The 10818-nt window shown below is 46.8% G+C and overlaps 3 non-coding genes across 3 annotated transcripts; 1 reads left to right on the plus strand and 2 right to left on the minus strand.

Moving 5' to 3' along the window:
- Positions 1–1205: 1205 nt before the first annotated feature.
- trnap-cgg (transfer RNA proline (anticodon CGG)) lies at positions 1206–1290 on the minus strand. Its single transcript is given in 2 exon segments — positions 1206–1241; positions 1255–1290. It is a non-coding gene; the product is annotated as a tRNA-Pro (tRNA).
- Positions 1291–7108: 5818 nt separating this feature from the next.
- trnas-gcu (transfer RNA serine (anticodon GCU)) lies at positions 7109–7190 on the minus strand. Its single transcript has one exon. It is a non-coding gene; the product is annotated as a tRNA-Ser (tRNA).
- An 880-nt stretch (positions 7191–8070) lies between these two features.
- Positions 8071–8162, plus strand: trnar-ucg (transfer RNA arginine (anticodon UCG)). The gene is given in 2 exon segments: positions 8071–8107; positions 8127–8162. It is a non-coding gene; the product is annotated as a tRNA-Arg (tRNA).
- The last annotated feature ends 2656 nt before the right edge of the window (positions 8163–10818 follow it).

Consider the following 10818-nt stretch of genomic DNA (forward strand, 5'->3'; position numbering starts at 1 on the left):
GATGAAGGATCTTCAGCGCGGCCCCGAAAAGCCAGCGGCGAGACTGGCAGTAAGTTATGAAATTAGTCAGCTCCGCCCTAGGGACAGGCCTCCGTTGTGTCCAGAACATCTTCATGTAGCGGTGCCTACCTTCATGAAAGGTGGCTACCGTCATTAAGGACTTCATCACCCAGGACATTCCTCTTCTCACTGTTACCGTCAGGAAGGAGGTACAGAAGCCTAAAGCCACACACTCAGCGATTCAGGAACCAGTTCTTCCCCTCTGTCATCCAATGTCTAAATGGACATTGAACCTATGAACACTGCATCACTCTTTTATCTGTTTTGCTCTATTTTTAATTTAACAATTTTACTGTAATTGAATGTTTGATTGATTTTTACTTCTATATTTATCATGTATTGATTGTACTGCTGCCGCTAATTTAACAGATTTCTCGACCTACGTCCCAAGTATTAAACCCGAATCTGATTCTGATTTTGAAGTATGTCACATCCGTAAGACAGATGTTGGTGTAGATCAGAACTGGGAATCTCAATCTGGATCAGCAGAAAATGAGTTCAGTGGTAAAATTCCAGCTCTCGAAATCCCAGGCGTTTGGCACAACAATGTGACCGGAATGAGCAGTTTCGCTTGCAACCTAATTTCTGCCCGCACCGATTCGCAACCCTATGAAGTGTATAAGCCGATATTCTATGCAAGTTAGAGGCACTTGTGTCCTGGTCGGAAAAAGGGAAGAGGTTAAACTATATAAGTTCACTTGCCAGTTTCTCGTTCTTTGACATTAATGTCCACAGTGCTCATCAACATACAGACCCATCGTTTTCCAAAAACTGCTGCGCTGTTTCCATTTTACACATATTTCCACAACAGAGTGTAACAGCAAAACAGTCTCCCAACTCCTACACTGACCTCCTGAGGCCAGCGTGCCGAACACCTTTCCCACAGTCTCTCTGCACATGAGACGGGTTTCAGCAAACTATGCCCTTCTCCGACTCTCTCTCCCTGCTGATTTCACTCCCCGGTGCTCTATCATTCCTAGAATAAATACTCAGCTGGTTTGACATTCCAAAATGTGACACCTCAAACTTACCTTCCCTGAAAACTATTTCCAATTCCTTCTTCAGTGTTTCTGTTTGATATAGGCAATTCTCTCGAGTGTCAATGCAAAAATCGTGAAGCAAATCGCTGATAATATCCAATAACGGGGCTCGTCCGGGATTTGAACCCGGGACCTCTCGCATATGCTTTTTTCACCCGAAGCGAGAATCATACCACTAGACCAACGAGCCCGCATTCGCAGATTGCATCACAACTGAACTCCGAAGCCATTTAAAGTTAATTGGTGGAAAACCCGTTGTCCTTTCCGTTGTTCAGACGACGACGTGATGTCGAAATATGTTGGGCCCGTATTGCTTTGAGATTACAAGAGTATCCGTTACTTGATTCAGTCCGATTAGGAATATAACGGACCCTGATGTAGTGCACGTCAGAATGCGTTTGCCAATGGAAGGGACCCAAACATGGGACACTAGTTCAAAACGCAAACTCCAAGCATATTTTTCTCGCATAAGGTGATGCTTGTCAGAAATTTCCTGTCCCGGCGGCTGGTGGACGGTGGATCATTAGAATTACTTCAGGCGCGTATACAGAAGTATTTGTTCCATGAACAGCGGAGACGTTTGATAAATGGCACACAAAAAGAACTTTATTCAGGACGAATTTTCACACGTCGATGCTGTCTGGCCCGCTGAGTTCCTCCAGCCTGTTGTGAGCGTTTCGCAAGTTCGTCTAACATTCTGCTGATCATCCTTTCACTGACAAGCATTATTCTGTCACGTGACCTTCCAACTCATGTCACGTCACCTTCCGACTTTACTCTCTGTATTTACCTCTTTTCGGTGCAGCTAGGTCGAAACTCAGAAGAGGATTCCCATTCAAACTGTAAAATCTACCATCTACATTCCCCCACTCCACGTCGAGTATGATCACCATCGCCGATGACATCACCACATTGCTGTTTGGGTAAAAACTGTTATGGCGATGTGTACAAAGAGAGAGTGTACAAAGGATGATTCATATCTTGCTGACAGTCGAGGGGAAAAGGAGAAGATCGTGAAAGTCAACAGGATGTGGATATTTGCTCAATGACAGAAACTTTCCTTCAGCCATACTGCGTGTAAAACGAAGAAAACAAAGAACGAAAGTGAGGAAGAATGACGAATTGTTATGGACGGGATTGGAAACTACCTCTCCAGTGGAAACTGCGACCTGAACACAAAGTCTTACATCACTAATCTCTCCTGGCCATGTGGATGAACTTGTGGTTAATTTCATTACAGCAGCCAAGCAAAGGATTCATGTGCTCTCAAGTTTCCGGGGATGGGGTCGGAGAAAAGTAACTCTTTTTGCAGCTTGCTGCTACTGTTTAGAGGAAGGTGGTGTTTGTTTTGTCAGAGAAGCTGAGAATAGAATCAAATGGAAGGTGTACAAGTCACAAGAACACTGAGCAGCATAGAGACACGTGAGACTCCAGATACGGAAAGCCGGATCAAAAATAACATATTGATGCAAGCAGGCAACTACTTGTACGGAGAGGAATGGACGGTGAATATTTTGTGTCCAGGATCTTTCTCAAGTCTTTCAACAGCCATTATAAATGAGACTGAGGTTTAAGAGGGACGATGGGCTGGGGAAGGCGTGAATTCCCTCTGGATATCACTCCTGCCCAACCCTGTTCATTATATCATCCTGAAAGTAAATCCCCCAAAGCTTCCCTCCAAGTACCTGCGTTCTGAGGTTATCACCCGGGATCCCCCTTTCACTTTAGACAGGATCATAATAAAACAGGTGCATTTGTCGGCTATTCAGCCTCTCAAACCAGTCCTGACAGTCGATACTATCCATGGATCTTTACCATCTCGCAACTTCTCTCCTGTTCCAGGCCCCCATTGGTCTGAATCCTCCAGACTTTGAAAATGTATCCCCTTCCTCATTATGTACAGCCATTGATCTAATCTCAGCAAACATCTAAGGGACAGAATTCCAGATATTCACTCTTTTCCACGAGAGGAAATTGCGATATAACTCAGTTGTCAATCGGCCCCATTATGTCCGCTTGTTGAAAGCTCTATTGCAAGTGGATACATATCCCTTGGGTGCGGTAAGTGGAGATTACACGGAATCCCCGGGATCTCAGATATTTAACGCGTATGTTCCAGTTTCCTCAAACATCCCAAATATATGTGTGATTTCGGTTTGTTTTATGTGTCGCTTTAAATGCAGGTGAGCGGCAGACCGTGGATTAGAACAAGTGGGAATGTAAGGGGAATATGAAGGGTTGGGGCATATTTAGTTTTAAAATAGACCTGGATGGCTGGCGAGGAGTCAATAGGTTGAAGAGCCTATTTTCATGCTGTGTGATTCTCTGCCTCCCTCTCAACATCTACCCGGCTGTGTCCTCTCAGGTTTTGTCTGGTTCAAATAGGTCACCCCTCACTCTGTAATCTTTAGCCTTTCGTGATAAGAGCACACCTTTGATCCAGGAATTCGCTGAGGTGATATGTTCTGGACAGTCAACGTGAACGTATTCTCTCTGAAATAGGGAATTCAGAACCGTACATAGTAGTCGAGGTGTGGCTGTGTTAATACTCTACACCGTTGTATTTCTAAACTCCAGCCTTGTTGTAATAAATATCACAGTGTTATTTGATGCACCATCATACTAACTTTTCTATATCTCACACGCAAGGATATCTCAATCCCTTTGAATTTCACTTCCGTGCAATATTCTCCACGATGCTTCTTCCCTCAATCACTAACCTCCATGTACCGACTTTTCATTTACTCTTTATATCTATCAGTACGCAGGTTGCAAGTTGCAACCGGCCCCCTGACCTCTTTTCGGGTTATCATCAAACTTGGATACACTCTCTAAGTCATGCTTACAAGTGGAAATACAGACGATGTCCTTGTCGGGTACTGGCCGAATCGAAGCGACGAAACCCGAGCCCGAGTGCTTCTGGAAGTAACAGAAAGCGAGGAATGACCCAAGGTTTTGTCCATTTAAGAAACTGGACGGATCGAAGTGGCCCGTTGTCGGAGTCGCAGGCGAGGGACCGTTCGGCTCTGCTCGCTTCTCCGCGGGCTGAGCTCGTCTCAGTGCTGGCCTGAGGCTGTGGCCTGCAACTGGTGGATTCTTGTCCGGCAGCAGTGATGCCTGACTTTGTGGCCCTGAGTTGTGATTCCTGTTTCCGTGCTTTTATTTTTGAACGATCTCTCTCTCTCTCTCTCTCTCTCTCTCTCTCTCTCTCTCTCTCTCTCTCTCTCTCCCTCTCTCTCCTTCTCTCTCTCTCTCTCTCCCTCTCTCTCGCACTCTCTCGCTCTCTCTCCCTCTCTCTCCCTCTTTCTCTCCCTCTCTCTCTCTCTCTCTCGCTCTCTCTATCTCTCTCTCCCTCTCTCTCTCTCCTCTCTCTCTCTCTCTCTCCCTCTCTCTCGCACTCTCTCGCTCTCTCTCCCTCTCTCTCCCTCTTTCTCTCCCTCTCTCTCTCTCTCTCTCTCTCTCTCTCTCTCGCTCTCTATCTCTCTCTCCCTCTCTCTCTCCTTCTCTCTCTCTCTCTCTCTCCCTCTCTCTCGCACTCTCTCGCTCTCTCTCCCTCTCTCTCCCTCTTTCTCTCCCTCTCTCTCTCTCTCTCTCTCTCTCTCTCTCTCTCTCTCTCTCTCCCTCTCTCTCTCTCTCTCTCTCTCTCTCTCTCTCTCTCTCTCTCTCTCTCTCTCTCTCTCTCTCTCTCTCTCTCTCTCTCTCTCTCTCTCTCTCTCTCTCCACACACTGGGTGTTTGACTGTCCTCTTTTGTTTTAATGAGTTTCATTAGGTTTCTTTTCCGCCTGTACGGAGACGAATCCCAAGGCTGTATAAAGTCTGCACACTCTGATAATAAATTAAAGGACAGACGCAGAGAGAGCGAAAAAGCGAAACTATTCGCCATCGCTTGTTTTGTCGACATTTACGCCAGCCCTCTTGCCCCCAAGATACTGTGGAGGCATTACTAGTGATCCTTCGAGAAGCACAGTATTTTCGAATAGTATTGGGACTCAGTGTTTGGGATGATGTTGCAGTCCTTTATTAACGATGAAGTTCTGCGGCACTTCGAGGCACACAATAAAATAGGCCAAACTCAGCACGATTTCCTCAAGGAGCAATCTAGCCTGACAAATTGTTTGGAATTCATTGAGGAAATAACAGGCAGAATAAACAAAGGAAAGACACTAAATTTTGCTTACTGGAATTTCAGTACTCGTTTACAAAGCTTAGCGCATACGTCTGATAAACAAAAGATAAACGCCCCTCATGATACAGCAGAGATACAGCCATTGATAGCCGAATGGCTGTCTGGGTGGAGGCAAACAGTGAGAATAAGGAGGACTTGGCTATCGGTTACTAGTCGGTATTAGGGCTGCACCTTTTCACAGTATATGTCAGTAATCGGGATGACGTAATTGGTGGCTTTGCGTCAAAATCTGAGGAAAATCCAAATATCGGTTGAAAGGTCGGTGGTCTTGGGAAAGCAGAAAGTGTGTGGAAGACCTTGGGCAGATGACGAGACGGGCAATGAAGTGACAGATGGACTATACCGCAGGGAATTGTATGGAAATGCACTGAGCTCGAAGTAATCTAGACGAAGACTATCCTCTAATCGGGACAAATCGGCAAAGAAGAGGTGTAACAGGAGTTTGGAGATTTAGTGCGGATTCTCTATAGATTCATTGCCAGTTTGAGACGGCAGTGAGGAAGGTAAATGCAATGTCAGCGTTTATTCCAAGAGAAATAGAAAATAAAAACAAATGTGTAATGCTGAGCCTTTGTTAGGTTTCGGTGAGACCTCACTTGGAATCTGGTGAACGGTTTGCGTCCCTTATGTAAACCGGATGTGCCGGCAAAGGTCAGAGTCCAGAGGTCGGTCACGAGACTGATGCCAGGAAGAGAAGAGTTATATATGAGGAATATTTTAGCACCCTGGGCCTTGTTCGCTGGAATGTGGAAGAATGAGACCGGGATCTCATTGAAATCAATCGAATATTATCAGGCTGAATTAGAATGGACATGGAAAGGATTTTCATGTAGTGCTAGACTCGGTGGCCAGCGGGCACAAACACAAATAAGGGCATCCAATTAGAAAAGGGACGAGATGCAAATTCTGTAGCCAGAATGTTATGGATTTGTGGAATTTATTGCCACGGAAAGCCGTGAAGGGCAAGTAATTGGGTACATTAAAAGTGGAGGTTGAAGAGGGACAGGTAATAAGGGAGTCAACTGTGTCGAGGAGAAGGCAGGGGAAAGGAGTTGAGAAGAGTGATATGTATGACCATAAGACCATAAGACATAGGAGCAGAATTAGGCCATCTGGCCCATCGAGTCTGCTCCGTCATTCAATCGTGGCTGATCCTTTCTTATTCACTCCTCATGAACTCCAGATCCCAGCCCTCTCCCCGTACCCTTTAGTGTCATTTCCAGTTAAACACTTATCAATCTCTGCCTTAAATACACCCAACGACCTGGCCTGCATAACTGGATGTGGCAATACATTTCTCAAATTCACTAGCCTTTGGCTAAGAGATTTCTCTCTATCTCGGTTTTGAAAGGGCGCCACTCTATCCTGATGCTGTGCCATCTTGTCCTAGACTCCACTACCATGGGAATCGCCCTTTCCACATCTACTCTGCCTATCAGTATTCGAATAGTTTCAATGAGGTTCCCCTCTCATCCTTCTGAATTCCGGCGAGTACAGTCCCAAATCCAACTATCATCCTTGTGAACGTCCTCCTGACTCTCCCCAATGTTAGTGCATATTTTATAAACTGAGGGACCCAAAACTGTTCACAATACTCAAGGTGAGGCCTCAGGCGTGATGGAATGGCGGAGATCGGTGAGCCGAATAGCCTAATTTTGCTCCTATATCTTGTGGTATCGCGGCCAAATTTGGTGAGAAATTAATGATGAATATTGCTTTTCATGATTCGCATAACAAACCGTCTGGTGACACTGTGACTAAATCTGGATGTTTTAAAGTGACAGTTTCAAAGGTGGTCCCCCCCCCCGATAAATATCGGGATGACGAGGGTGGGATTCGAACCCACGCGTGCAGAGCACAATGGATTAGCAGTCCATCGCCTTAACCTCTCGGCCACCTCGTCTGCTCTTCTCTCTCTTGTGTTCCGAAATTCTGTATTTATTCACATCATTGAAAACTTCTGCTTAATGTCCACATATTTCCATGCAGATTCTCTGCCGATTGCTTTGCTCGCCGTGCTTATCAGGAATCCATGGAGGTGGATAAGGGCAGTTTAGAGAGATTTGTGCCAACCACAGGAAACATTGAAATAGACATTTTATGGACATTAGACGCTATGGACCTGCTGTGGCATAAGTATCCATTCCCTGCTCTGTAACTCAGTGAAACTGTTTTAAGTTGAAAAATGAGATAAATTTATGTTGAATTAAATAAAATTTCAATAGCGTTGCTATCATTTTGCTCGATTTCAAGTAAACAGATGCTATAGGAATTTGCCATCTGGTTCGGCAATGATGATTTTCCGTGTATTGGGCAAATGCAATAATCCGATAACTACCGCATTAAGACGCGCTGAATGTCACGTCCGGCTGTGCGCAGCCGCAGATCGGAACATCCTAACGCTGAACCGACACAAACACATGGCCGCCCGGTTCTGGAATACCAAACCAACGGCTGAAATAGCTATAAAGAAATCGCGTTCCCTGTCAATAATGTATTGAATCTGGTGGACCATTGTCACTGATTCCAATCCCAGAATATAACGCCGCTGCAAAAGACAGTGGTGTGTGCCTTTGACAATTCCTTTCTGTGTGACAGAAATGGAATATTGAACAGCCCAAAACAGGAATGTATGGAGAGATATTGACACAACAATGGTCGAATGCTCACCTGGGATGAAATCACTGCAGGCGAGTACTTTTAGTTCGGTCAAGAAATCATTTTACAGGTGGAAACTCCTTGCAGCAGTCAGCATGTTCCCCTTGGCCTTGCTCACAAAATACGGCCGTGTAGCCTAATGGATAAGGCGTCTGACTTCGGTGCTTGACTGGTGGAAGTTATCAGGAGATTGCAGGTTCGAGTCCTGCCACGGTCGTTTTGCCAAACTGGAGGATTCGGTTCCATTCTGTCTCCCACTCCCATCGCACTTGAGATGGTTGTCTCAATTCCGTGTGGGAATTAATCGGAGTACTCCACCCCCGGGGAAAAGTAATGCCTCGTCTTCGTTGTACGCAACATATAATATTATGTGTCTAGTCTGTGAAGTATTTCTGCAGACACTTTCATAAACTATTCGCTGCAGCTTCTCAGACGTTCAGGAGGTGCTGCTGCTGGGAAGGTTAAGTTTATTTCACATTCAGCTCCGTTTCCGAGCCCACCTGATCGGCAAGAATTCACCACCCAGCACTGACGGTGCATTCTCCTGTCTCCAACCCTCCTCCTGTTCTTGGACACAACGCGCTGGTTCTCTGCCTGCTCTGGGATATCTTCATCACTAATTGCCAACTAGACATCAACCGCCTCAACATCAGGAATCCTCACTTCTCCTCGAACCTTACCCCCTCTTAATGCACTGCCCTCCAATCTCTCAGCACCGGTCCCAAACTTACCATCAACCCCGCAGACAAAGTGCTGCTGTTGTAGAGTGACGGACTGACCTCTACCTTGCTGAGACCAGGCGGTAACTCTCGGATGCATCCTCACGCCTACAACCTTGAAAAAGCCCGTCTCCGGACAATCAGAGAACTGTACCCGGCATTATCACTAACATCATCAACTCTGGAGAACCACCATTCACTGTGGAGAACTCATAGCTCCGTTGCCCTGAACTGCTCGCTCCTACCTCCTACTCAATTCAAAACCTGATCGTCCGGGTAAGCCCACTGTCTCTGCCTGCTCCTGCCCCGCTGATCCTGTGTTCTCGTAGCTCTAGTCCATCGTATGCCCCGTAATTCAGTCGCTTCCCTCCCGCATTCGCAACCCTTCCCGTGCGCTCGATCAACTCGCTGACTTTCAATTCCCTGGCCCTGACCGTCTCATTTTCTCCATGGAAATCCAGTCCTCACCGAAACAGTTTCTCCTCCGCTTCCTCCCATTTACTCCAAATTCCCGAGCAGACATCAACCGCCTCAACATCAGGAATCTTCACCGCTTCTCGAACCTTACCCCCACTGAATTTACTGCCCTCTAATCTCTCAGCACCGGTCCCAAAGTTACCATCCAACCTGCTGTCAAAGTGCTCCTGTTGTAGAGTGGCCTCCACCTGGCTGAGATCAGGCGGTAACTTTCACACACATCATGATGCCTACACCTCGAAGAATCCCGACTCCGGATCATCAGAGAACTGCATCCGGCATTATCACTGACATCATCAACTCCAGAGAACCTCCATTCACTGTGGATAACTCGTGTTTCCATTGCCCTGAACAGTCCGCTTCTACCTCCTACTCGATTCATAAGACTAAATGTCCGGTTAGGCACATTGTCTCGGCCTGCTCCTGCCCCCCGATCCTGTGTTCTTATAGTTCCAGTCCAAACTATGCTCCATAATTCAGCCCCGTCACACCTACATTCACGAAGCTTCCTGTGCTCTCGATCAACTCACAAACTTTCGATTCCCTGGCCCCGACCGTTGCATTTTCTCCATGGATTTCCAGTCCCTCATCAAGAGGGCCTTAAAACTCTCCACATTTCTAAAGGAAACAACCAACCAGCTTCCCTCTATCATCACCACCCTCCGTCTAGCAGAACCGGTCCTCACCTCAACAGTTTCTCCTCCGGCTCCTCCCGCTTACTCCAAATTCAATGGGTAGCCATGGACACCCGCATGGGTCCCAGATATGTCTCCCTTTTCGTTGCCTAAGTAAATCAATCTACCAAACCAATGTACCACACCTTCCCCGGTAACTCACCCCAGCGCTCCCAGCGCTACGTCGACCAATGTATTGCTGCCGCTTCCTGTATTCACACTGAGCTCGACAATGTCAACCACTTCGCCTCCAGCATCCACCCCGCCCGTGAACGTCCCACTCAATGCAAGCAAAGCAAAGGGAGAAGAAACCAGAGGTCCACGAGCCAGTCCTCATCGGAGGATCAGTGAGGGTGAGCAACTTTAAATCCCCGGGTGTTCCTATTTCACATGATTCGCCCTGGACCCATCACAAGTGCAAATGCGAAGTAAGCTCGGCGGCGTCTCTGGTTTCGTCGGAGTTTGCGGAGATCGGCAGGACATCTGGAACCTTGACACATTTCTGTAAATGTGATACCGAGTGTATCGACTGGCTGCCTCATGGCTCGGTATGGGAACATCAATGTCAATGAACGTAAGCTCCTACAGAATGTGGTGGGTTCGGCCCAGTACATGTCTGGTAAAGCTCTCCCACCATTGAGCACATCTATCTTTAGGGACTTTGCCATTGCTTACATGGTGGGTGGTGGGCGCTGATGATTTTTGCTGAAACGTTGGGGGGGGGGGGGCTATTGATACCTTTGTTGTTGCTTGTGCAGCTTTATTATTCCCCTCAAACCCCAGTTTCCCGCCTTCTGCCTGTGACCTTTGACGCCCTGACTGATCAGAAACTTTTGCTATATAAAAAACCCAATTGTTCCGCCTTTACAGCCGTCCATAGCAATGAGTTCCCGAGATGGCAGAATTTTATCCTCATCTTTCTTCTAAAGGGGCGCCCTTGTATTCTGAGGCAGTGCCGTCTGGTCCTAGACTCCCTCCACTATGTGAATTATTCCCACTACAT

This window comes from Hemitrygon akajei, unplaced genomic scaffold (assembly GCF_048418815.1).
Source record: "Hemitrygon akajei unplaced genomic scaffold, sHemAka1.3 Scf000050, whole genome shotgun sequence".
Taxonomy (NCBI): Eukaryota; Metazoa; Chordata; class Chondrichthyes; order Myliobatiformes; family Dasyatidae; genus Hemitrygon; species Hemitrygon akajei.